Genomic DNA, 26,824 nt, shown 5'->3' on the forward strand with positions numbered 1-26,824 from the left:
CTTCTCTTCCCTATCTTGTTTTTCATAAAGATAGAGTTTGTCTCAGAACTAACCCTTCATTCATGCCTAAAGTAGTTAATGAAATTTCCTTACACCAGACCATTAATTTACCTGTCTTTTACCGTCAGCCACAGAACTCCTCAGAAAGGACTTTGCAGTTATTGGATGTTCATAGGCAACTGAGGTTCTGCTTAGACAAGACAAAACCCTTCAGGCAGTCTGACCAACTATTTGTCTCCTTCCATCCTAGGGCCCTTGGCAAGGCAGGTTCAAAGCACACAGTTGCCTCCTGGATTTCGAAGGCTATTGCCTTTTGCTATTCCTTTCATGGAAAGCAATTGAGTTAATCTGTCGAGGCCAATTTCACCAGAGCAGCTTCCTCCTCAGCAGCCTTCTTCAAGGGCATCAATTACGCTTCTATCCTAGAGGTGGCAACTTGGTCTTCTGTACATACCTTTACCAAGCATTACAAATAGGATTTGGTCTCCAGGGCTAGAACAGGGTTTGCTAGGTCTATCCTCCAGGGTCTCATAGACTCTGCTCCCCAAACTACCTCCAATGTTACTTCCTAGAGAGCTGTGGTACTCTCCCTAAGGTTATGAATACTGCAACATGAGAATAGAAGGACATAGAATAGTTGTGTAAGAACTTATCATAACCATAGATGTCCTTCTCTTCCATGTTTCAGTATTTAATCCTACCCACCCACCCCCCCCTTTTCGGCCATATTATTACCTGTGTTTTTCTCTACCACTAATTTTGTGTGTCTGGGTGCTTTATGCTTTGTTTTCTCTCCTCCTGCTCCTGGGGTCTCTCTCTATGCAGCAGACAGTTCTGAGTTGGGTACGTGCAGACATCACAGATATAGTCTACATCAGTGTATGGCCCCTGCATGTAATGTCGCATGTACTCCTGTTTCTAAGACTTTGGTGTACTAGCCAGATGTCCGGTGCTGCAGGCAGTAGCTTCCCAAGGTTATGAATGCTGCAACATGGAAGAGAAGGACATCTAAGGTTATGGTAAGTTCTTACACAACTATTCTACATGTGCCTGTCAGTTGGCAGCTGGCAATGTACCAAGTGTTGTCTTCTATGAATTACTGATACACGCTGTTAGCAAGATGTTATCTTAGAGAAGGTAGATAATTCCAGAGAGGATCAGGATAATCTCCTCAAAGTCCCAAACCAAGTAAATGAGTATGATTTTAGAGCAGGGGCAAGTATACATTTTTTCAAGATCACTTTTTATTCTGCACATGTTATTAATGAGAATGGACTACTCAGGTGACAACATAAGGCAGAGACTATGACATATAAGAATCTATGCCTCAGAATTTAGGATGGTGAGGTTGTATTGAATACTGGTATGTTCTAACCACAAAGCTGTGAACTTCTCAGTACTGATACCTTTACCCCAAAAAAGTAGTAGCTTGAACAAAAGGATGAATGCAAATATAACTGCCAAAATGTGGTTGCATTTACCATGCACTTTAACTTATACTTGCCTACTTAGTATGTGATGCTTCGCCTTCTGGTGCCAGCACGTCTGCCTTATGGAATCTAGAATGGCTCACATATGTTACACATTTGCTGATTATTTCTACCTTATGGAATCTAGGATGGCTCACATTTGTTATACAGACAGAAACGCCTCAGCTGGGGTATAAAACTACTGAACCATATCTATAAGAAAGTAGGTTTATACTAGTTACAGAATTTCAAACCAGAAAAGTGGATATCCATGATGACTACAACAAGTTAAGTACAATGTTGTTCAATGCTTCTAGAGAGAGAGAGAGAGAGAGAGAGACCTATATGATGAGTATAAGGAACAGGAAGTTGTTTCCACAACACTAGACAAAACTCATGTCATGACCCTGTCTTGCTTCTTGATCTTATTCTTACAAATAGTCCATGTAGATGTACTAAGGCTTGCGCTTACAAATTTCATTAAGTGACCACTGTATACTCATCTTATAGTAATCACTTACAAAAAGGTGACTCCGTCGTTAATGAGGGTAGATCATTTCCTCATATAGAGAGAAGATTCTTCAAGCTATTCTGACTAAGTACAACTTGTAGTAATTTATAAAGGCTTTTGAGGTTCAAAAACTATACTTACATATTGTTAGAAAATTCTTCTTCTACTCCAGAATCAGTTTAACACATATAAACTAGACTATAAGGAAAGCATTGCCTCTGACTTACAAAAAAAAGTAAAATCTTGATATTGTCCAGAGATTATTCATAGCATCCTACATTGTCAAGAGATTATTCATAGCATCCTTGAAAAGCCACAGCACTACCACTTCTCAGATCTTATGAAAGATGTAGCTAAATCATCAATAAATCCTTCTCAATGCAGAGTTAGCCTCAGTTTCTTACCAAGAAAAATTTGTTATGGTTGTAAAGGCTGCTTTGGTACAAATTTGAAAGTCCATATACCCTGTAAATACTATTAAAAATTCTTGCAGTTTATAAATACTCCTGTAAAATTTTGAAACTGAAACTGCAAACACACTCTAAATATCTTTGTCAAAATTTAGAACTACACACATATTTTGTAAGTACTTATCCTGGCTGAAAAGGGTCAGTCTAACCAGTCCACTAAAACAGATAAATTGTTTAATATTTGATTCTGTTTCTTGCTATACACCTTAAGCTAAACTTGCAAGGGATTTATCAAAACATGAAGATCATGGAATGCTGTTTGATTATTTTTAGTTTTACTGTTTACTCAAAACCAAAAATTTCTTTTGAAGAGCAGTATCTTATTTACTTTGAGGTTTCACTACATCTTCACATGTTAATTTTTAATGTAATGTGTTCCACCTATAAGTCTTAGTTGACAGCTTTTCTTTCTAAGAAGCACAAAACTCTTAATGATGCATTTAGAATAGAAAGAGACTAGAATAGAATAGAATAGAAATACAGTAACCAGTACATCAGTTTAAGGAGTGATGCATTGACAGTTCATTCCTTCATCATATCATTGCTGGCATTTAAGCTCTGAGAAATTGTTCAGGGTGCCACCCTTATCAATAAAATAAAATGCAAAAACAGCACATTTTTTGCATCAAAATGTATATAATTTGGCACTGTATATAGTGAAGGTATTATGCCTAAATTCAAGGTTTTGCTGCTTGCACTTACTTCAGAATGTGACCTCTACGTTTTGAATAATTAAATAAATATAACATACAAACTCAATAACAGCTGTTTCTTCACAAACCCCATTAATATATCTCTCTTTCCAATCAGCAAACCTTATTGTCAGACTCAATTCTGATCCCAAGGCATCTCAAGCTATGTAATGGCTTCAATAATTGGTTAAAATATCTGGTGTCATTCCAGGGGAATCCGGTATATCAACATAGGACAAGATGGCTTGCTTCTCTAAGGATAGCATGCACTTTTCATTCCAAGGCTACTGCATACTGACTAAATCTAAAGCCTTTTCTGCCTACCTAGTACCTTTTTAGGTAGAGTTCAGTTGAAGGGCATGTCAACTAAACTAACATATCATCCCCAAATTTAGGTCACATTAAAGTGACTCTACTCAGCGCCAGAAGTCTAAATACACTTTATAATCTTAAGGTGCTCTTGCATTTGGAAAACATGTAAGTCTGTGTAGTTACTGGGATATGTTTTCAATGTAAAGAGACCAGTACCTCTATAATGGGTTTTTGCACTTTTTATGCATTCACACACAATGGTAACTGTAGTGGAGTCTCCATATTTGTAGAGGAACATATTACCTCCAGTAAGATGCTTAAGAACCCTAAAAACTGAACTACAGATCACTCTCCATAGGATTATCAAGCAATAGCTTGGTATAGAACTCCTTCCTTTTCCCAAGATGACCATGTAAGATTCCTCAGTGTATTAAATGAACTTTCTGTTAGAAAAACTCCATTATTTTGAGCGACTTTAACATTTCAATAAAATGGGACACCTCTGCCTTCAATGTATGATATGTCTAAAGTTGACTTAACATAAACAACATTTCCCTTGAGCAGTTGACAGTTAAACCTAGTATAGGACATAGCATTCTTGACTTATTATATTCTTCATCTTTATTATGCTCCAGACTTCCAAATCTCTGCCTGCTCCACTAGTGGCATATTCCAAACAGAAGCCTGACCACAACATTGTCACCTTCACCTACACACTCTCACAAGCATCTACCTCAAACCCTACTGAATATAAGGACTACACATGTGCCAAACACAACTTATCCTATATGAAATATCAGTATGATTGTACCCCCTGACCTTGATATAGCAGGAAGTTTCATTAAGAAATTCTGCATACAGTTAGAAAAATGCATAGAGCTAATAGTCCCTAACAGAACCAATGAAAATTCAAAAACAAATTATCCTGATTGTCAACTGCCATGAATTAGCTTCACAACAAAAACACAAAACTTCTTAAGTTACTTAGCTTATACAAAACCTCATCTCAAGGATAATATCTAAGGCATTACACATTACCACATTACCTCCAATACAATCAACTAACTCTTGCTCATAAACTAATATACAATCCAAAAAAGTACCCATTGCTACATTCTATTGTATAATCCTACATGCCAACCCAAAATCTTCATTCTACTAATAAACAGCTTCTTACCATATACAAACCCAATAAGAGAGCTGGACAATGCTTACACTCTTACTCCATAGCAAAGCTATTGAATGCCCTAATCCCCTCCATAACATAAAATGAGTCTATGAAAACCTTCAAAGTCACACTAAAAAAAAATCACTTTCTTAATAATCACATTTGTCCTTGTGATCAGGACTTCATACCACCATAAACCAATGCCAATGTGTTTACTGACTAGAATATCCCTTTTTTAGATCAACTGAAATACTAGTAAGCCAGCTGTACTTCTGTGACTTTCTCTTAAACATAATCAATATTTAATCCTTAAGAAACTTAAAAGGCAAGGCAAAAGTATAATCTCCTTCATATTATACAGAATATACTGTGTGCCATGATTGTTTATATTGAATGTATTCAACAAGTTATCCATTTATATACTGTGCAAGTTCTTCTTCTTCTTCTTTCGGCTGCTCCCGTTAGGGGTCGCCACAGCAGATCAACTGTTTCCATTTCCTCCTGTCCTCTGCATCTTGCTCCGTCACACCGTCCACCTGCATATCCTCTCTTACCACATCCATAAACCTTATCTTAGGCCTTCCTCTTTTCCTGTTACCTGGCAGCTTCATCCTTAGCATCTTTTTCCCAATATACTCTGCATCCCTCCTCAGCACATGTCCAAACCAACGTAATCTTGCCTCTCTGGCTTTGTCTCCAAACCTTCCAACCTGGGCTGACCCCCTACTATACTTATTCCTAATCCTGTCCATCCTCGTCACACCCAGTGCAAATCTTAACATCTTCAGCTCTGCCACATCAAGCTCTGACTCCTGCCTTTTTGTCAATGCCACTGTCTCCAACCCGTATAACATAGCTGGTCTCACTACCCTCTTGTAGACCTTCCCTTTCACTTTTACTGGTACTCGTCTGTCACAAATTACTCCTGACACTCTTCTCCACCCACTCCATCCTGCCTGTACTCTCTTCTTCACCTCTCTTCCACACTCACCATTACTCTGAACTGTTGATCCCAAGTACTTAAACTCATTCACCTTCGCCACCTCTACTCCCTGCATCCTCACCATTCCTCTATCCTTCCTCTCATTTACACACATATATTCTGTCTTAGTCCTGCGGACCTTCATTCCTCTTCTCTCTAGAGCATATCTCCACCTCTCCAGGGTCTCCTCCACCTGTTCCCTACTTTCACTACAGATCACAATGTCATCTGCAAACATCATAGTCCACGGGGACTCCTGTCTGATCTCGTCTGTCAACCTGTCCATCACCATTGCAAATAAGAAAGGGCTCAGAGCTGATCCTTGATGTAATCCCACCTCCACCTTAAATGCATCCATCACTCCCAAGTTCTACTGTCCTTTATTTTCACTGCATACTTGACATTGTACTCTGCATATTTCTATCACTAAGAAATGCAATTTATATTTGTATGGTTTCTTATTACTGTAAATCTTATCCTGTTGTATAATCATTTTTGTTTAGTTGTTTGCTGTAGAAATTTTTAATTTGTTACTGGAGCTTTTCGCCCCGGGCCTCCACTGAAAAAGGGTTATTCTGACCCAGTGGACATTCGTGGTCAACAAATGTCAATAAATAAATAAATAACTAAATAAAAGGCATAAAATGGCATGTAAGGGCAGCTAGCCTAGTATTTTCCAATGAACTTGTAAAAAAAGGTCCACTAAAGGCATGTACTTAGGTTGATCTCTGAAGCCAAAGATAATGAATCTTTTTGATATGTTAGAAAACTGTGAAACAATACTTTATACTGCTCTTAATTTATTCATAAAAGTGCATCCCATTCTGACCCATTATGCATTTAATGCAAAACCCTGAAATATCATTTACTGAAAGTGCTAACCTAAACCAAAATACTTCATGCATGGAACTTGTCAATATATATGGTTGTTTAATTAATAGTTTTGAACATGTCCTTGCAGACACACTCTAAACTTTGCCGAGGAACCAGGAGAATAAGTTCATGTTTGGACTTCAGTGTTAGTTTTTAACATTCTTTAAACTGTTTAACCTACGTTTAGCTACAGGTTTTGTCCTTGGTGAGTGGCATGCTGCAGTTGTGATGCCACTCCATAAGGGTAACCTTACAACCAACCCAGGTAATTACAGACCTTTCAGCCTTACAAGACTCCTCTGAAAAGCCATTAGATGTATTATAACTGACCTCACAAACTACGATAGCAAGAATGTTATTAGACTTGATCCACCCCACCCCCAAAAAAAAGTCTGGCTTTATAAAATGTAGATTCTGTCTTTTAACCTGCTAAACTTATTTGAAAGGGTTTCAGAAGCTGTAAGCAGTGGCCATGTGGTAAACATGGTATATCCTTATCTGGCAAGGCCTTCAACAGCATTCCCCATGCTGGCATCATCCAGAAGCTAAACATTTTCAAGATGAACTCATATGTGATAAGATGGACAGCAAACTTGTCTGGAAAACAGAAGCCACAAAGTGCAAATTGCAGGTGCCTCATCAGAAAGTATGAAAGTGGCTAGGTGTATCATTCAGGGCTCAATGCCAAGACCTTTCCTTTGTGGTATGTACTTCACACATCTCCATGCAGAAAGCCAAGACATCTTGTCTAACAAAATTGAAAGATCACCTCAAACTTTGGGTCGTTGTTAAGTAAACCTCTGACACACATATCCTCCAGAATGATATCACCATATTAAACTCTTGGTGTACTTAAAAATGGCTCAAACTAAATGCTAAAACTGTAGTATCATCACTTGATAGACAATCCCTCCTTTCACCGTATTATATAGATAACACACCACTACAAAAAGAAAATGTAGTTAGTGACCTAGGAACTTGAGTTGATAACTTCCTCTCTTTTAACCATCATGTAACAATGGTTGTCAGGGGAATCCTTTAATTTAGCACAGCTACTTGCCAAAGGAATGTCATCAAGGTCTAAAGAGGTAGCTATTCCCTTAAACTAAGCACTGATTGGACCAGTTATCAAATGCATCACCCACTTAGGGATGTATCTCTGTCAACATATCTAACAATTAGAAAGATCAAAAAGATCACTGGCCTAAAGTCCCTGAGCTATCAAGAGAGGCTTGAAACTCTATCCTTTTATTCAGCATAACAGATGTTTAGGGAAGATCTCTGTCTTACTTATCATGCCAGTAGAGATCCCATTATTCTGGACCTTCTGTATTTCCAGCAGTACTAGAAGTAGGGGCCTAAAGCTTCACCACAGATAAGTAAAATATGGTGTAGAGACAGGTGTATACCCCAGCACCTCCAAAATCTCTGGAATTAACTATGCCTGCAGGTTAAGCATTCTGACTCACTGTCTTCCTGTAAAGTAACCTAAATGACCAGATGGGTATCCACAAATTTACTGTAAGATTGACTGGTATGGCCCTCCTGGAGAAAGGAGGTGCTTCATGAGGAAGAGTACTGGCACTGCTCATAAGATTCAGTGGCCTTGGAATTTCTATGAATCAATTAATTTAAATATCCAGAGAGAGCTTGTTTGTCACAGTCAGGTGGAAGCTCAAGTCTGCATCTGGCTGAAAAGAAAAAAGTGTTACTGTCTGATAATACTGTTGTCTTGCTTTACAGTTACCATGTTATAGAAGGACGTTTTTGAAAATTTGCAGTGTATAAAACATTATTATATTTTACAGTACAGCACTAATATAAAGACTGAACTTTAATTAAATGCTGTAAACATGCCATTTTAACGACTGTACCTTTTCCAAATCATTTGCTTATTACAAGACATTAATACTTATTTTGCTTAAGATTCAGTTTTCCACAGATACCTACTAAGGCCTAAATGAGTTAAGCACTGTGGTCATGTACTGAGATAAAGTTGGAAGCAGCAAACAGATAACTACTGCATCCCCAAACATGGAGCAGCAGGGTAAAAACATATCTTGGCATGAGAGTTTTCCCTAGGGTTACAATATCTAATGTAAGATGTAATAAGGTATGGGAGTTTGTGAGACAGTTTATTAATGTATGACAGAATCTAATACAACATCTGGTATGATGGCCCTGTTGGGGGATCACCAGCTGACCTATCATCATATCTCTGGAATATGGGAGGAAGTCAAACAGCCTGATACCGCACCCAAAGACATGCATGTACGCCTTTTTAAAGCCTGTAAGGTGAAACTAGCTGCTGTAAAAGCATCTATATCACATTATCGAAAGTTTACTTACTCAAATCAATAAAGGTCGAACTTTATTGATCAATTAAGTAAAACATCGAATAACGTAAAAAAAACAAATAAAAAAAAAAACTAAATGGCGTAGGGAGGGGGCAAGCCCCCCTGCACACCCCCACCCCCCCTACTTAAATATACTAACTCCGAGACCACACTACATTGAGGTAAACAAAAATCTTTCCTTACGGAGATTTCCATTTACTTGCACGATGTTCTTCACTTTCGATATTGTCAGCTTACGACAATGTGAAGTAGACCCGCTGTAAAACTGTAAAAAAAATAAGTTGGACTACAGAATGTTGTTTGGTTGCTTTGGTGTTTCTTTGTTTAATGCACTTGTTTTTGTTTTTGAACTTCTGGCTGAATTTAGGAGTGTCCATGTATGTTTTAACCAATCAGAACTGTTTGATGCATTAGTTAACTGGTGCCATACATGCAAAAGCATTAATTGCTGAAGTATGTAGCTTTGGGGTTACACAATGAAGTAACTGATAAATAAGGAAATATAGAAAGAGAATCTGCATAAAATCTTTGTGAATGTTCCTTCTTTGACCATTACAAACTTGTGTGTTATTAATTCTGTATAAGTTCTGACTGGTTAACAGCTCTGTAACAAAAGTTGTTATTACTAAGGAAAGTTTCACATTCGTGTACAAATTATAAACAGAAATACATAGTTTATCTTAAAGTTTGAATTGTGCAGAGAGTACTAATAATTTTTTAAGTTCATATTTCAGTCCAACAACTACTATTATCTGAAGCCAAACATCAAAATATGCAGTAACAGCATATGAATTATAGAGCTTGTTGATATAACAAAAGCAAATAATTCTTTTATTTATTTTGAATTTGTCAGCCGGGGTAGAGCAGTGATCCCAGTGGACCTATTTCAGCTTCAGCCCAGACATTAATAAAATGTAATACAATACAATAATAATTAATACAGTTATTAAGTAAACTAAAAACATATTTTTGCTGAGTTGCTTTGCTTAGTGCATGCCTTATGTGGCAATTTACGTCCATGCTGCTTATACTAAACATAATTTCAATCTTGCACCACCACAGAGATAGAGAGAATACTTGGTTTACTGAATGCCAAATGTTTCCAGTGTTGCCAAAGTAGTGTAACTTAAAATTTGTTATATTTAGTTTGTGGGGGTCTGGGGAATAGAGTGGGCTACATGGTACATAGGACTGATCCAGATGACCAGGATTGATAACCACCCTCGACACAGAAGGATCTTGTCAGAGGGTGGGAGCAGCTAGTATTGCCTTGCCTATGGTAGAGAGTGGGATGCTGTTTGACCATGTATCTGGTGGCTGCTAGTGAAGACTAGAAGGCTATGCCAGATAGCACTAGGCTAGCTATATTTAAGGATCATAAAGCAATACCTCACATTGTAGCCAAGATGAGGATCATGTTGAGTTACCTAAAAATTTTTCAGCACATGAACAACACAAAAGTAACTCTCTGAAAGCTACTTTCAGTGGACTTCTAACTATTTTTTTTTCAGGGACCTCATTTGAAGGAACACCCCCACATCTCCCCAAATTTATATTCCATAGGTGTACAACAGTGAGGTAAAGGTCAGACTTCATTATCACTGAAAGTGGATTTCAGAAATCACTTTCTGGTGTCGGCACTCACAAAAGGAGTGTCCATATACAGGCTCCTGTATGGTGTAAGGTTTGTGTGCGTATATGTTTGTGTGTGCATTTTTGCACGTATGTGTGTTTCCTCACGTGTGTGTGTGTGTGTGTGTGTGTGTGTGTGTGTGTGTGTGTGTGTGTGTGTGTGTGTGTGTGTGTCAGCGTGTAGTAGTAGTAACTGAGTAGCCATCATGTATCTCTGTTCCTCTCCTCTCCTCTTCAACCAAGTTCTTCCTCATGTATAATGCCACCTATACCATTTCCTTCTTATAATCCATAATTCCTTTCCTGATGACCTCAGACTCGGATATTTCTGAATCACATATTGTGCCCTCATTCATCCATGAGTCAGTGGTTCATGCGTGGCTAAATCCTTGCCCGGAAATATGGTGTAAAACTGACTTTAGTATTTGCCAAATTCCTTCCATTTGGTAACATCATGTGGCATCATTTACTGCTTCCTCAATACCAGCAACCCCCCATCTATCACAGGCTTTCTTTTTCTACACTTCAACTCCAAAGGTTTCCATTCATGGGCAGGATGATTCTGTTAAGAGTGTTATAGTAGGGCATTCTCCTTTTCTTCCTATTCTCACTTTAAATTTACCTTACTACTGAGCAACACTACAACTTTGCATTCTGTTACCAACCATTCCTTACATAGGCAATCTTTGGCAAAACTATTTAGAAATCTAACTGATGGTTACTAATTTACTACTTCTACTACACACACACACACACACACACACACACACACACACACACACACACACACACACACACACACACACACACACACACACACACACACACACACACACACACACGAGCAGACAGACACACACACACACACACTTTGCATGCACACAGACACATGCATATACACACACCTGCTCATACAACCCATTTTTGCATACACCACTTTATTAGCCAAGTTAAAAATCCCTGAGCTGTCTTTTCACAGCTTTGTTCATGCCATACTTTTTGCTGCATCAACCTATTCTCCGGCCAGTTCAGTGATTTCCTTATAGATTACAAACAGGAGGTCACTTTCCCTCATCCTGCTATTGTTATTACAGCCTGCATCACTGCCTTGACTTCTAATCAGTCACGTTGTTAGCTGCACACTGTGGTTGTGCCTTTTCCTCTTAACTCACCAATTGCATTTCTAATACGTCTCCTTGCTGACATCTCACACCCCTTATTATCCTTGTTGAACCACCCCTACTCCAGCTGCCTCCTTGTGCCTCCACCTTGTACCCTTAGTGTAACTTATATTTTTATGTAGGACTGCTTAATTCCCTTCCTAGGCATCATTTGCACACACGCTACTAATTCCTTTACCTTGTCCCAGCCATCAGTCCTGTCTTTTATCAGATTTCCACATTTATCCAGCTTTTCTTCTGATTCTACTTCTTTTATATTGCCACTAGCATCTCCACTCACAATGTGGTCTTCCTACACCCCTCCCACTCAGCCCATAAGTTTCCTTCTCATGCAACATCTCATCTGTTCTGAGCATTATGCTTACTGTTCCCTTCTGCAGTCATCTGGATATCATTCTCAGCTCTCTGACTCAGTTGCCACTGCCATCCAGAGTCCCATGTGTGATACTCTAACTTGTCTCAGTGTTTCCCCATGTCCTCATCCTTTTCCTACATTCATTTCATTTCTTCATCACAGGCCACTCCTTTCTCCACACCATCCTTGCAATCAGGTACATATAACCTCCCACTGTCACTCACACACACTCACAAACATATACAGCTTACAGCATGTTTCCATTTCATTGGACCTAGGACCATACTGCCATCCACATCCCCTGCACCCAGTTACCTGCCCAGACTTCTACTGTCTCCCACACCATTTAATTCCTGCAATGTTTACATTAATACACTACTGAGAGTTTAAACAGAATGTCCAGTCATCTGAATTATTATATTTTAATAATACAGACTCTGTGCTTCTTCTTTCTAATGTTCCTTCTATATTTCTTTTCCATAAAGTAAATGGGTGGAAGAAGGGATAATATATTCAATATCAGTCATTTCCGCTTGTCAGAGGGCAATGCAGCCAGAAGCAATTACTGCAGACCCATATTAACCCAATACTTCTTGAAATCTATGCAGTCTCAATGCACTCGACCAGTCCACAAAGTGCTTTCAGTGTCCCACAGTAGGAATAACTACCAACTGTATATCACTTCAGTGAACTGTCACTTCAACGAACGGCATTTCACCAGAAATGTCACTAACTGAATTCCCTTCACACCCCCGCTAATTATATTGACCAACTCCCAAGATTGCACTACAGTGGGGAAAGGGCAAATTTCCCGATCCTCACTGTACTGCAATCTCAGTATGAACAGTTCGACGAACAGCATGTTCAGTGAAATTGCACTGAAAATGCCATTCAATTAACTGATTTTTTTGCTGAACTGATAGGGACTCATCCTGAACATAAAGGAAAGCGGCATCCTAAGCAGTTGCTGGAGGCTGTTTCATTAGTCATTTACAGTGTATTTACAGTATATTAAACATAGTATCTAACTAATCGACTGTATACTCATCTTAAGACTCCCCACAACATTCTGTATGCCTCAGACAGATGGACCTACTACCAGTCAGTTATTATATTATCAGAGAACTGCATTATTCATTGTGCTAAGACCAAGTGTTCACTCAGAAATCTAAACATCGTGATGGTGACTGTTCTCAGTATATGTTATTACACTGTGGAACTTTACCCCAAAATATATTTTATTCCATCTGTAATTTAAAATCTCATTGAATACATATTTTTCAACCAAATCCTAACCCCATTATTACACCCCATCTTATTCAAGATCTCAGTGAAAACAGACCTATCAGTAAAATAGTCTAGCCCTTGTAGCAACCCCATTTAAGTTCCCTCCTTTTTCAGTTAGACCAGACTAATATCCTAAAAATCTTCAGAATTTTCTCTCCTGGATACAGCTTTGATGTGAATCTTACCAGTTTGGATAAAATGTGTCTCATTGCTATTTGTGTACTAGAATTCAAATGTGACTGTATACAAATAGTGTAAAATAATGCTGAATGTGTATGAGCTTAAAATGCTGTGTGTCCTATGTAGTGTGGTGATTACCTGTTAAGATAGACTGATTGATCGATCTGTCTATCTATCTGTCTATCTGTGATCTATTTTATATTTTTACTATTAACTCATGCTGACTATCACTGCATACGTATGTAATGAGGAACACTTCTCCCTGGACTTCTGCTGAAAAGGGGCTTTTGTCCATTTGGACTGTCCTGGTAAGTAAAGGCAAATAAATAATCAGATACTCCTGCTGTAAAACCATGAAGAATAAGAATATTTAATCATTTTTGACCTTTAAACAGATTGTCACATTGCATTCCTTCTCTTTAAATCTTAATATATTTTTTGGAATGATGAATGAGGTCTTGAGATCTGATGACAATAATCTCCTTCCTTTTTTACAAATGCAGAAAGGCCGATTCTACTTAATGGTAGTGTTTCCATAGAATTGCATTACCTCGTTATCCGCATCATCATGCAAGCTGGCAGGCATGGATTCACTGCTCAGTGCTTTGGTAAACTTATCAGCACACAAAGCTGTGCATTACACTTTTAGCTTGCCTTTTGAAGCCTTTGCGTTAGCCTCAGCATCAATAAGTAAGAGTAGGTGTTTGGAAGATCAAAAACAAAAAAGTAATATTTTCTGTGAATGTGAACTTTTTGTTTGGTTCTTTGGATCTTTGTTTGTCAATAAGTGTAGAGTAGTTTGGGATCCATATATATATATATATATATATATATATATATATATATATATATATATGTATGTATATATATATAATCACAAAGACAGATCACATTTGTTTTGTAGAAGAAAATGTAGATTTCAACATGTAAAGGACACTGAGGCCTGAGATCACACAGATGTGTGTGTTTGTTGTGTGTGGGGGGGGGTCAGGGACTTGTAGGTTGTATCACCAATGAAATCTCTTTCACACTGAACTATTCAGTGTCGATAGGCATGCAAAAGTGGAATGGTAGAACAAGCATTATAAAATCCCATGGTCATTGTCTGAATGACACTTGTGTCACAAAACAAGCTTTTACCCAACAGGGAATTAATGGGCAGAGCAGCATCAAACAGCCAGATGGCTGGCAGAGACAAGGGCCCCAAAAAGGAGTACAGTGGCTGCATACCTCTCAACTGTCCAGATTTTTACAAAATGTCCAGATTTTTTGCCTTATATTTTTCATCTTCTCCTCATAAAATTTGTGGTTTTCTAGCAATCCACTGAGGATTGAGCGTGAAGTCATGAAATAATTACATACATTTGAGTTTCAGACTTCATCTACTTCAGAAGATGCACGCTAATGCAAATCCTGTTATTCTAACAACTTTCAAGTTTATAAGAGCAATATTTAAAATGTATCCCTGCTTGGGGGACTTTGTCCCTCTATTATTTCAGGCTTTGTCCAGATTTCTTGCACTAAGATGTTGAGAGGTATGGTGGCCCCCTCTACAGGGAATATGCTCACACATGTGCTGTTTTGCATTTCATAAAAGTTGCACAACTTTTCCTCCCCCACTATTTTTCACCTACAAGACAGTATTGTTACACAACACTTTTAGTATTATTTGAATAAGGTATGTATTTCCATGTATGCATAGCAGATGTGAAAATAGCAGTGAAGTCATTACTCAATTTAGTATGTTTTGTTTAGGCATAGTCCCATATATGCAGATTAACTGATGTTGGCATCACTCTGTGTAAATCAATTTGCTTTAAACCCCCAATTTTTGTTTGTAAGTGATTTTATATGACTTGCATATTTTCTATAATTAAAGATATACTTGCAGTTTATTAAGCTTGTAAGGTATGCCTTCTGTGGTATTCAGGATGCAGTCACTGTGCCTAGTTATGCTACTTTTTGTTATTCTCGTAAGAGCGATATCATCCACCTTAACTCTCCAAAGAAACCCTTTTAATAGTGCTTCACAAAGAAGGTAGAAGTTAAAGCAGGCAGTAGCCCCCCTTATAGTAACATAATAGGAAGTAGAATTACCACATTAACATACAGTTGCAGTCTAGTTTTGCTAAAGTAGTGTTCCCAAAACATTATTATTGTTAAGTTCTCTGTTTACACCCATTCTGCCTCATTTGCATACTTTCATCTTTAGAAGTGAATTATCCCAGAAAAGAGACAATGGAACAGTGCATATGCCCAAGGCAATGCCGTATCAAGGTGGATCATTACTTCATCCAATATGGTGTATTTTTCAAATCTCCTTAAAAGCATGTTTGCAGGCCTTCATCCATTTATTTTTCACTGTAGCAATGAATTTAGTGGCTGTAGTAGTAATAGTTTGAGGTTCAGTAGAGATCAGTCATGCTATTGTGCCAGTCTTGTGTATGACTTCACTTTTGACACATTGTCAGGACTGTGTGCCTTCAGCACAGCCTTCAAGTCATCCTGAGGTTTGCTTAGTCTTTTCTTTTCAATCATGTGCCACATTATGGCATTTCATACTTAATCAGCTCCACTGACATTGAAGCATATAGCCTTGACCATGGTCCAGCCAACCTGGGTCGATTAGTGTCTCAGGCATCTCCTGGAACAGGTGTGGGAAGATAGGGGTGTCCATCCTGAGGGAGGGAGGAAGGGAGTGACAGGTCAGGGCCATTCAATGTCACAGTCTGTTTTAGGAATTACAGTGACCTGAATGATAGTCCTGGGGTAGGTATTTGGATACCAAGCCACTTCAATAATAGCTTTCACCTTGAGTGCACTCACACAAAGTAAATTGCTATGGTCCTGCTTGGTGACATGTGTCCCATGTCTTACTGCCCTTGTTACAAGTTAGATTGTATTACATTTGCCATCTTTAATGGGTTTTGTCAGGGACATGAACCATCCTCATGGCTACCTATATTATGGCCACCCTTCACTAGCAAGGTAGAATGAATGAGCTCACATCTGATCATTGGGAGGTTTGATGGTCAGCAGATGCAGATGCAAAAAGAACCTAGAAAAAATATCTTTGAAAGCTTCACACTTCAGTCTGTATGGTACACTAAACTGATAACCTTACAACCTCTGTAGGACACTTTGCAGGTTATCCACATCTTCTTCTCTGTCATTCTTCCCAGTCATCAGATTAATGTCTTGAAAGAGCTACATATCAAGAATTCCTTGAGATACCTGGTCCATTATCTACTGCCATATGAAAGGTACAGATGTCACTTCAGTCTGCAATAATGAACTAGCCATTAATGTACCATGCATATGCACATACCTGCTCAATTTTCAAGTAGCACCCCAACCCCTTGCCTCACACACACACACACACACACACACACACACACACACACACACACACACACACACACACACACACATATGGATGCAATATTGTCTTCATTAGTTGGCAACAAATATCATTGACCTAACAGTGACTTTGTAATCTGAAAAATGAGAACATCTCTTGATTTACCCTTCTTATCAAATTGCAGCATGGCCATTGCGTATTTACTAAACTTTACTCTAGATATGCAAACATTGTCCAGCTTATGTAGATCAGATTCCCTCTTAGATACAAGCATATAAGGTTCTGATTTGATCTGTAACTCACTTAGGCCCATGATACTTTTTCTTACCATTTTATGAGTTTCACCCTGTTAAACTGACCCACTTTTTTAAGGCATGGCCTCTTGGTTTCCATGACCAGTCCTCTATACAATAGAATGATGACATGTGGCTGTCTGGATTCAGTGACCTCAGATGTATAGCGAGATAATCAATTTACATGAGGCAGTGTCCTTCTACAGTGGGCAGTATGCAGTTCATCCTCAGTAGAGCTAGTAACTCTGCTATTTCCTACATCCTTTACACAGCATTGTCCACTACCACCAAGAGTGAAGGTAGGTCTTTATAAAGCTTTTCACTCCTGAATGCATAGTCTTACATACTTTTGTCCCAAACTAACTGCTCTTCTTATAGTCATCATTTAATCCTGTTCAGATGTTCCTGAAGTTTACCCGAACTTGCGAAGTTAACGCCCCCCAGTGTAGTGAACTTTACTTTTAAATGATTATTCTTTGGATATGCCAAAATATGATTCACACTGTAGCTTATTTTTGAGTTGAAAGGTCAGTGTCACAGTTCCAGTCCTAATGTACTCAAAATGGAGTAAAACATACCACAGTGCATTTATACCCAAAACTGAGGTGGACTGCCCTTGACATTAATTCAGCTGTCTGACATTATTTTGAAGTACATAAATCCAGCATTTCCCTTTGTCTAAAGTCCAGACTAATGTCATGCAAAGCAAAAGGGATCTAGAAACAAATATCCCTGGATGTATCCACAGAAACAACTTTTACTGAACAAATAGTAAAGCATACATTCTTACCATGTGTTCAAAAAACTGTTTTGAAAAACAAAATTTATTACCCATCCACCCATATGTTCATACAGTTTTATGATAACCAGCTTTACCCTTTACAAAGTCAGTGGATGCAAGACATTGAAAACCGATTCTGGGCAAAGTGCTGGTCTGTAGCAGAAACGGTACTTATGATTAAAGATAACTGATGTTTGTATCTTAAGTGCTTGAGGGGATATATAATTGGAAAGAGACTAATTAGAATTCAGCATAAGCACAGATGTTAATTGCAGATCAAAATGCAAGTGAAGTATGCTGTATCTTTAAGAAGCATGTCAAGGCTGTACGTGCACGTATAAATTCCAGACACATGCAATCTCTAGTGCCATTTTGTAAGAGCAGCTTGAGTGAGAGCATGCATGATCGAAGTTGTTAGTGTGCATATAACTTACTTAAGTTAGAGTCAGTAAACTTCTATAGTGATGTGTTTGTATAAAATAAAGCTGCTTGAACAGAACCCACAAAGACTCTTCTATTGTGTTCAATGTAGGAGAGTGACATGGTGTCAGAACTAGGATCGCAGAGTATAAGATCCAGAGCCATGAGGTGCAGAGATGACAGTGAAGGCAAAACTAAGAGAAACGAGCACAAAAAAAGCCAGAAAAGAATCAAAGGTAATGAGAAGTGGCACAAACTGTTTAGCTGACAGAAAAGACAAAACGGGGCATTACAAAGGCACAAACCACATTATTGAGCAAGTGGAATGCACAAAAAGGTTGTTGGCTAAAAAGAAATGTTTAAAATAAAGGTATTTGATAAAACAATTAACAGTAAAGCAAAACAAGCATCTTTAACGTAAAACAAGTATGTTTAAAGATAAAACAAATATGTTTAAAGTAAAACTAGTATGTTAAAACCAAAAATGGGCATGTTTAGAGTAAAATGAGCGCAAGAAAAGTACATTGGGCATGAATAAGGTTTAAACATACAAAACAAATACAATAAGGGCAAAAAAGGAAACATTAAGCAAAAATAAAGCAAGGAGACTGCATTTGTTGTGGCAAAGTGCTATGTTTTGCATAAATATGACTTCGTATTGTATCAAGGGCATAACTAAAGTTATTTGAAGTATCTCAAAGTGTGTAAAAGTGCTTACAGTCTGTGCTTATTACTGTGCATGTATTTTAAGGAGTTTATTGTGTGGAAAGTGCAACTATTTTGTGAGACACAGTCAAAGTATAGCCATTTTGAAAAGTTTCATGTGCTGGGTGTGTCTGTTCGCAAAGTGCCGCCATTACAGAGAGTTTCTTGCACTGTAAAGAGTTGCCTAGCATGGTACCACCATTTTGGGGAAATTTCAGTGTGCTGTATGCAGTTATTTGCAAAGTAATACTACTTAGAAATGTTATTGAGTTTTTGGGCAAGACAGGTCCAGTTTATTTGCATCGTGGAATTATTTGATATGTTTCTTACACTGATAAGAGGTGATTTATTGCAAAATGGTGAGTATTGAAGTGCCCGAGAGTTATTTCATTCACATCGTAAAGTTATTTGTGATGTTTCTTAAAATTATGACAAATTACTTTAGCATTGTAAAATGATATTACAAGAGTGTTAAAGTGCCCAAGAAGTTTATTTTGCAAACTCTAATTATTCAAAGGTATTGCAAGTTTGTTCATTAGCATTATTTCAAAAAGCCTAAGAGGTATAAATTCAGAAGCACAAAGGCATTTGACAGTTACAAATACTGGCATAAGCTTCTGGCATATGTACATGAGAGCATGTTTGTGCTTATTTGCAATACCCTTCACTGGTATGTGTTAACATGCAGACAAATTTCAAAGGCCCCTACTACTTGTATTTGATAAAACATTGCAGAGGATTGGAGAATATTTGAGCAAGAGTACAACATTTTTATGCAAGCAGCTTGTGCAGATAGAGATGCATGCACCAGGGCTTTCATTTTGGTAAACCTAGCTGTGAAAGAGGCATAGAAAGAGAGCGTTCATTTGTGTATGCACCTGCAGTGTATAAAGGAGAAGGTGAAGACCGTCATATTATTGCACAGGCTGAATCAAGAAAAGACCCAGTGTGTTTGAAGTGCAAGTTCAGAGAAATGTGTAACCACTAGGCAAATATTACATTAGAGAGGCATTTGTTTTACACGTGAGATCAGGAACCAGGGGAAACATTTGCAGCTTATAGGATCATAGGATCATAGTAGGTTCAGAGGATCATAGGAGGTTACTAGGCTGCTGGCCCTGAGACTCTTATAAGTCTAGCCAAGAGTTTAGACCATATTTAGACAAATCAGCACCTGATGCCCCTGTCCAGCAGGGACACGAGTGGAATCCCAGGGGTATATTTTCTGTTTCCCATCCAGTTATTCAGGTTGCGCTTAGAAATGGGTAAAGAGGTACTCTGCTTGATGTGTAGAGGGAGTCTATTCCATAGATGGGGGAGTCTCTGGGAAACAAATCTATCCCACCAACAAGTCTTGTTGATGTCACAGACCAGGTTGAGGCCACGCGTGTGGGTTACTCGAGTGGAGCTTGACTTGCGGATATGTAGCAGTCACATCAAGGTGGGGTTCATGATCAACTTGTATGCCTGACAGAGGTCACCTCTGAGGAGTCTATATGAAACTGAGTAGAGGGATAGGGCTTTTAGCCTATCTGTGTATGGTAGATGTTTGAGGCCCTGGATTTTCCTGGTGAGGAACATCTGTGGTGTCTCCAGCTGCTGCATGTGCTTTGCGGGGTACATGCTGAAAGGGGCATTGTACTCAATAATGGGCCTTCTAAGGGAAAAATACAGGGATGTTATGACCTCCTTGTCCCTGGATGAGATACCCTTACATATGAGTTGGGCCATGTAGAAGGCTTTCTATACAATGGAAGCAACATGCTGGTCAAAAGTCAGGTTGCTATCAACCTATCCTTCACAACTGATTGCATGCTTAGGACATTGTTATTAATGTGATAATTTGTGGGAACATCCCTCTCCTCAAAGGGGATGATGATGCATTTTTAGTATTTAGCTTGAGGCCATGTGTCTGGCAACAGTCATTTGTCTAAGTGAAACCCTCTTGGAGGATGTCCACATCACTAGGGGAATTGATGACAGCATCCAGCTTGCAGTCATCTGCAAACTTGGTCAGCCATAGCCCACTGGTTTTGGCTTGTACCTCAGAAAAGTATATCCCAAATAACAGAGGCCCCAAGACCGGACCCTGGGGTATGCTGCTTTTTACGGGTCTACTGCTTGAGGTGGCTTCCCCCATTTTGACTATTTGGATTCTATCAGTGAGCCAGTTTGCTACCCATCTGGTAACATATTGATCGATGCCTAATTGAGAGAGTATATCTATTAAGCCCAAGTGGGGTATAGTGTCAAAGGCTTTGGCCAGGTCAAGGTAGGCAGTGTGCACCATCTTCCCCCTCATCCATGGCTTTGGAGACTGTCTCAAAGAATTCGACCAAATTTAGCAGACATGACCTCCCCTTCAAGAAGCCAAACTGTGTGGGATCAAGTGTTTGGAGGTTGCCAATGTCCTTGTCAATGAGGTCCATGATAATCCATTCCACGGCCTTGCAGATCAGGCTAGTTAGGCTGATGGGTCTATAATTTTCTGGATCAGGGGATGTTCCACCTTTGTGTAAAGGGATGACAGTGGCTGTCCTCCACTCAGCTAGGATGAAGCCAGTACTCAGCCTTTGGTTGAATAGGGTGCCTAATGGTGCTGCAAGTTCCTGCCTGAGTTCATGTAGGATGCAGCCTGGAATGTTATCAGGTCCCATGGAGGCTGTATTTTTTACCTTTGAGAGAGCAGTGATGACCTGTTATCTAGATATAAGGACCTGAGAAACAAAGCTAAGACTTGTCAGTTTGGTGACTTAAACATGAGCTGATAAAGGACAGGCTTGTGTGTGGTATTAACAGTGCTGCTGTGAGAAAGATTTTACTTCATGAAAGTGATTTAACATTGAGCAAAGCCATAGAGATTTGTCAAGTCCATGTGATGACAGAAAAACACACAAGTATGCTTGCAAGTGACAAGAGTATGGTTTCAGTTGGCTCTACAGCAAATGTAGATGGTATGCCACACATGCTGAACAAAAGTAGACCCAAGCACATGGCAGCTAAGAAGTTTCCAGGGAAGACACATAGCTTTCCGGTAAGTTCTAAGAAGGAGCACGCTCCAGCTCAGTGTAGTACAAGTATGAGTCAGCAAAACCCAAGTCTAGCTTTATTGTTAACTGTCGCAGCTGTGGTACAAATCATGAGTCTAAAAGAGAGAATTGCTTAGCATTTAGTTAGCAATGTTACAAGTGTAAAAAATGGAACCTCTTCTAAAACTTTTGTAACTCGAGTAATCCTCACACAGTTGTAAAAAAAGGTCATACAAAGAAGCAAGTTGATCAAGTAGAGCCAAAGCAGACAGCTTTCATTGTAGATGGTGTATCAGTGCTTTATGAAAGAGTTGATGCAGTGAATTTATTAATAAGAAGTGAAGTGTTTTGTACTGTCCAGATTAATAGAAAATCCACACATTTACTAAAGTGAGAACTAATGAACAACTCAATGTAGTCAGTAATGTGAGACTTGTTGCTTATGGAGGTGAAGAATTTCAAACCGAAAGTTCAGTGATGCTTTCATGTTATTTGGCAGAGAACTGTTACAACTTGTTATTCTATGTTGTCCGAAGACCAGTGCAATCTTTATTGGGTCTCAAAGATAGTTTACGAATGAATCTGCTTTCTTTTGCTAAAAGAAGTCCATCATGTTAGTGCATTTCCGAGTTCTAATTTTTCTGAAGCCATTTTCTCAGAGTATGCTGATGTTTTCGATGACAAGTTAGGCAAACTTCCAGTTGCGTATTTCATGAAGTTAGACCCAGAGGTCACTTCCATAAGTCAGTCTTGTTCAGTATGCAATAGTACTAGACCAGATTTGCAAAGAGAACCACTTCAGCTAAGTCCAGTTCGTGAACTACCTTGGTCAACAATTGCAACTGATATCTTTGAGTGGAACAATCAGCACTACCTGGTTTTGGTAGACTCCTATTCAAATTGGTTTGAGATTGATCTACTACCTAACCTAACATCCACTGCTGTTATTACTAAGTTGAAACGTCATCTGTCAGTTCATGGTAGTCCACAAAAAGTTCTTTCTGACAATGGTATTCAATTTATTAGCCAGTTGTTTCAGAAATTTGCAAAAGAATGGGACTTTGCACATGTCATGAGTAGGCCTGAATATCCTCATGAACTTGCAGTACATAGTGCAAAGCAGTTACTTGAAAGGTCAAAGCGTGACAATACCGATGTGTTCTTGAATTTGCTAAATCTCAGAAGCATACCACGTGACAATACTCTTGGCTCACCTGCTCAAAGACTACTTTCCAGGCAAACTGGAAGTACGCAATACACGACTTCCAGTTTATTGAAGCCTAACCCCAAGAACAATAAAACTATCAAGGTTCAGTTGGTTAAGAAGCATAATATCCACAAATCTAGTTATGATAGATCTAACAGATTACTTTCTCCGTTGAGGGACAGATTACAGGCATCTGTGCTGAGCTAAGATCCAACCTGGTAGACTCTGAGGGTGTGGAATATAGGAGGAACTGTAGACATCTTCTTCCTGTACCAGGATGAATCATCATCATCACAACAATGTTTCTGTGATGCAAACTTCAAATCTAAGAGTGAATCAGACACTTTTTCCATACAAGAATGTGTTCAAACTTCTGATTCCATTCCAGAAAATGTTCCAGTCATTTCACAGGTCAAACATTTTGCAGAGACAATTTCAGTTGATAAATCTAATTCCCAGTTTTATGGCACACAATATTGACGAGTATCAAAGTCTAGTGTGAAATACACAGCAACGTGGACTTGATTGTATATATATATATGTATATATATATATATATATATATATATATATATATATATATATATATATATATATATATATATATATATATATATATATATATATGTGTGTGTGTGTGTGTGTGTGTGTGTGTGCTTAGTATTGTGTGCATAACAAAAAATTACCTGTGATTCCTGCATGCTAAACAGCTCATAGCATTGTATGATCTATTTCTCAAAGAGGGAGGATGTAGATCAGAATGAAAGTGAAGTGCACTGTATCTTAAGAAGCCTGTCAAGGCTCTACGTGCACGTATAAATTCCAGACACGTGCACTCCCTAGTGCCATTTTGTAAGAGCAGTCAGAATGAGAGCATGCATGCTCACAGCTGTTAGTTTGTATATAAGTTACTTAAGTTAGAGTCAGTAAACTTCTATAGTGATGTGTTTGCATAAAATAAAGCTGCTTGAACAGGACCCATGAAGACTCTTCTACTGTGTCTAAAGTAGGGGAGCAACATTAATTAAATCAGATTGCCACCCATTCTGCCCAGCTGTAGATATTTTATGAGTCAGAGTGCCATATTTTTATAATTTGCGATACTCTGTATTATTCATGAATTGATACAGGGAGTATATCAGAAGGACTTATGCAAAGCACAATAGACATTTACATTCACAACCATAATTTTGTACCAGAAGAAAACATTGCACATGCTTTCAGGTATCCATCTCTAAAATATTCATTAATAGAGTAAACAGATATATAAACCTTGTGAGTTCATGTTGGGTTCCAAATTTTTCTCTGTTAATCAAAACAAGGGGTTGGAGCCCATTAACCGATACAAAATTGTTTTTGCGGAGATACACACATAAATAATTTAAGCTGTCTAGTAAAGTGAGCACATAAACATTTTCAGGGTAGTAATATATGAGAACTACCAATGTGCAGTGTCAGCGTTTTCTGTGGACAAACAGGACACAAGATAGTACACAGCTAACTGTGCTGTACTGGGATGGTAAACATTACATTATATGTTGTTCCATATAGTTTATGACTGTATCCAGGTAAGTGAACAATTCAGCAGTCTGTGTTTGCATCATCTGATTTTCTTTCCTGGGTAGGTACCACACTGACAGAGTGTGTACTGCTGCAACTTCATATTTCCAGGATCCTGAGTTCAGACTTGTTTTTATTCTCACCTCATGTTTATTTGGACTGCGTCTGCATGCTGTGGTTCCCCTCACATCATAATGCTTACTGAATAGCTAATCCAGATTTTCCATGTGTGTTACATCAGTCCTGGCCCTCAGATGTCATGGGTCATGGCTGAAGGCTGGCACTCATAAATTAGCTTACCTTTTTAATACATGACTACATATAGCCTGGATAAAAGAGTCATCTAATATTTCATGCTACTTGCTGTATGACCCATTAGCTGTTTCACGTTACTTGATTTATTACCACATTTGCTAGTCATTTGGTATTGACCCACAGTCATTTTATACTGTTAGAATTTACTTGAAAGTATTTGTTAAAGCAGATGCTAGAAAATACTGCATATGCACGTTCATGTCAAAGGATCAGACAAATAGCCCTGATTATCTAAAGTAATGCAAACGTGATCTTTTCAAACTATGCTGAGATTACAAGAGGTTTGCCTTGCCTTATGTCAGTCAGCATGCTATTCTCTCACCTGCTTTGATGTGTGTGTGTGTGTGTGTGTGTGTGTGTGTGTGTGTGTGTGTGTGTGTGTGTGTGTGTGTGTGTGTGTGTGTGTGTGTGCGCATGCGTGCGTGTGTGTGTGTGCGTGCATGCGTATATGCATGTGTGTGTGTGTGTGTGTGTGTGTGTGTGTGTGTGTGTGTGTGTGTGTGTGTGTGTGCTGTGTCTGGAGAGGGGGTTAATTCTGGTTTTATTGGATCTTCTGGTTTCCTGCTTTTCTTCTGACTTTATTTGTAGAAAGGCAGCATGCATTTCCAGTGCAGATGAGTTAATTTTTACTGGACTATATGGAAAAGAAAGATTTGTAAATGTTCTCCATGACAGCCATTTGTAAATAAGTTGCCTCTCTATGGTATAACTGAACAGTGCTTTATTACAGTAGATGCATTTCATTTATTGTAGGATGGTGCTGAATTTCCATTTCTGTGCTCGCAATTATTCTTTAGTTTATATTCAGCTCAGTATATCTGTAAGTTATTTCATGACCATAATTTAACAACACCCTCCCATTAACTATGAAACCATTACAGTATAGTCTGTATTAATGGAGCCAGTCTGGTTTGTTGACTGAAGTAATTTTTTTTGATATCTATGGTAAACTCACGCTCTTTTCTGCAATTTGAGTGAGGTCCAATGTGACAATGTCGAATAATCTATGTTTTGCTATATTTTCTTTAAATTTGGGGACAAATGTTGTAGAGCACCCTGGATTATTTCTTCTCTTTTCTTATGTTTGACATCAAAGTTTTTTTTGTTTTTTTTGGGGTAAGTGGTGCTGAATATTTATACTTTATTTGTTTTAATCAGGCCATCCCTCAATTCCCCTCCCTTTCTGTAAGGTAAATTATTTCCTTGTACCTCTCCACTGTGAAACTGATAAGGAATTATGTTTTTTTATTCATTTTGTTTTTCCATCTAGTGGATTTTGCTGTGCACATTTTATACATTGTTTGGACAGTCTCGTCAGATACATAACTACAGATTGAAAAGGGCTGTCTTTGCACACAACAGCCAAAACAGTGTCTGTGGGTGTGTAATGGGAACCAAACTTTCATCTTTTTCTAGAGGTTTTTAAATACAAAAGGAGTAGTTGGCAGTCCCTGCCGCTGAACATGCAGAGCTGATAGGGCATATGGAATAAATCAAAATAGCAAAGCTCAACAATGGGGTCCCATGGGAAAATGTCTTGGAATTGTGTGATGACATGCATTCTCCCTGGAGACAGCACATAGGAGGGTTCTCTTCATGGCCATGCCGTGTGAGAGAAGGGGGTTGTTTTCATTCTTCTATACATATCCACTTGTGATGTAATGAGTCTATTCTTTAGTAGCAG

At 38.5% G+C, this 26,824-nt stretch overlaps 1 protein-coding gene across 1 annotated transcript in view; it reads left to right on the plus strand.

Moving 5' to 3' along the window:
* The window catches only part of GPM6B (glycoprotein M6B), a 1,017,601-nt gene that overhangs the window by 670,515 nt on the left and 320,262 nt on the right, over positions 1 to 26,824 (plus strand). The gene's annotated exons all lie outside the window — the stretch shown is intronic.

The sequence above is a fragment of the Protopterus annectens genome, chromosome 5.part0 (genome assembly GCF_019279795.1).
Source record: "Protopterus annectens isolate FY-2018-M chromosome 5.part0, PAN1.0, whole genome shotgun sequence".
In the NCBI taxonomy this organism is placed as follows: domain Eukaryota; kingdom Metazoa; phylum Chordata; order Ceratodontiformes; family Protopteridae; genus Protopterus; species Protopterus annectens.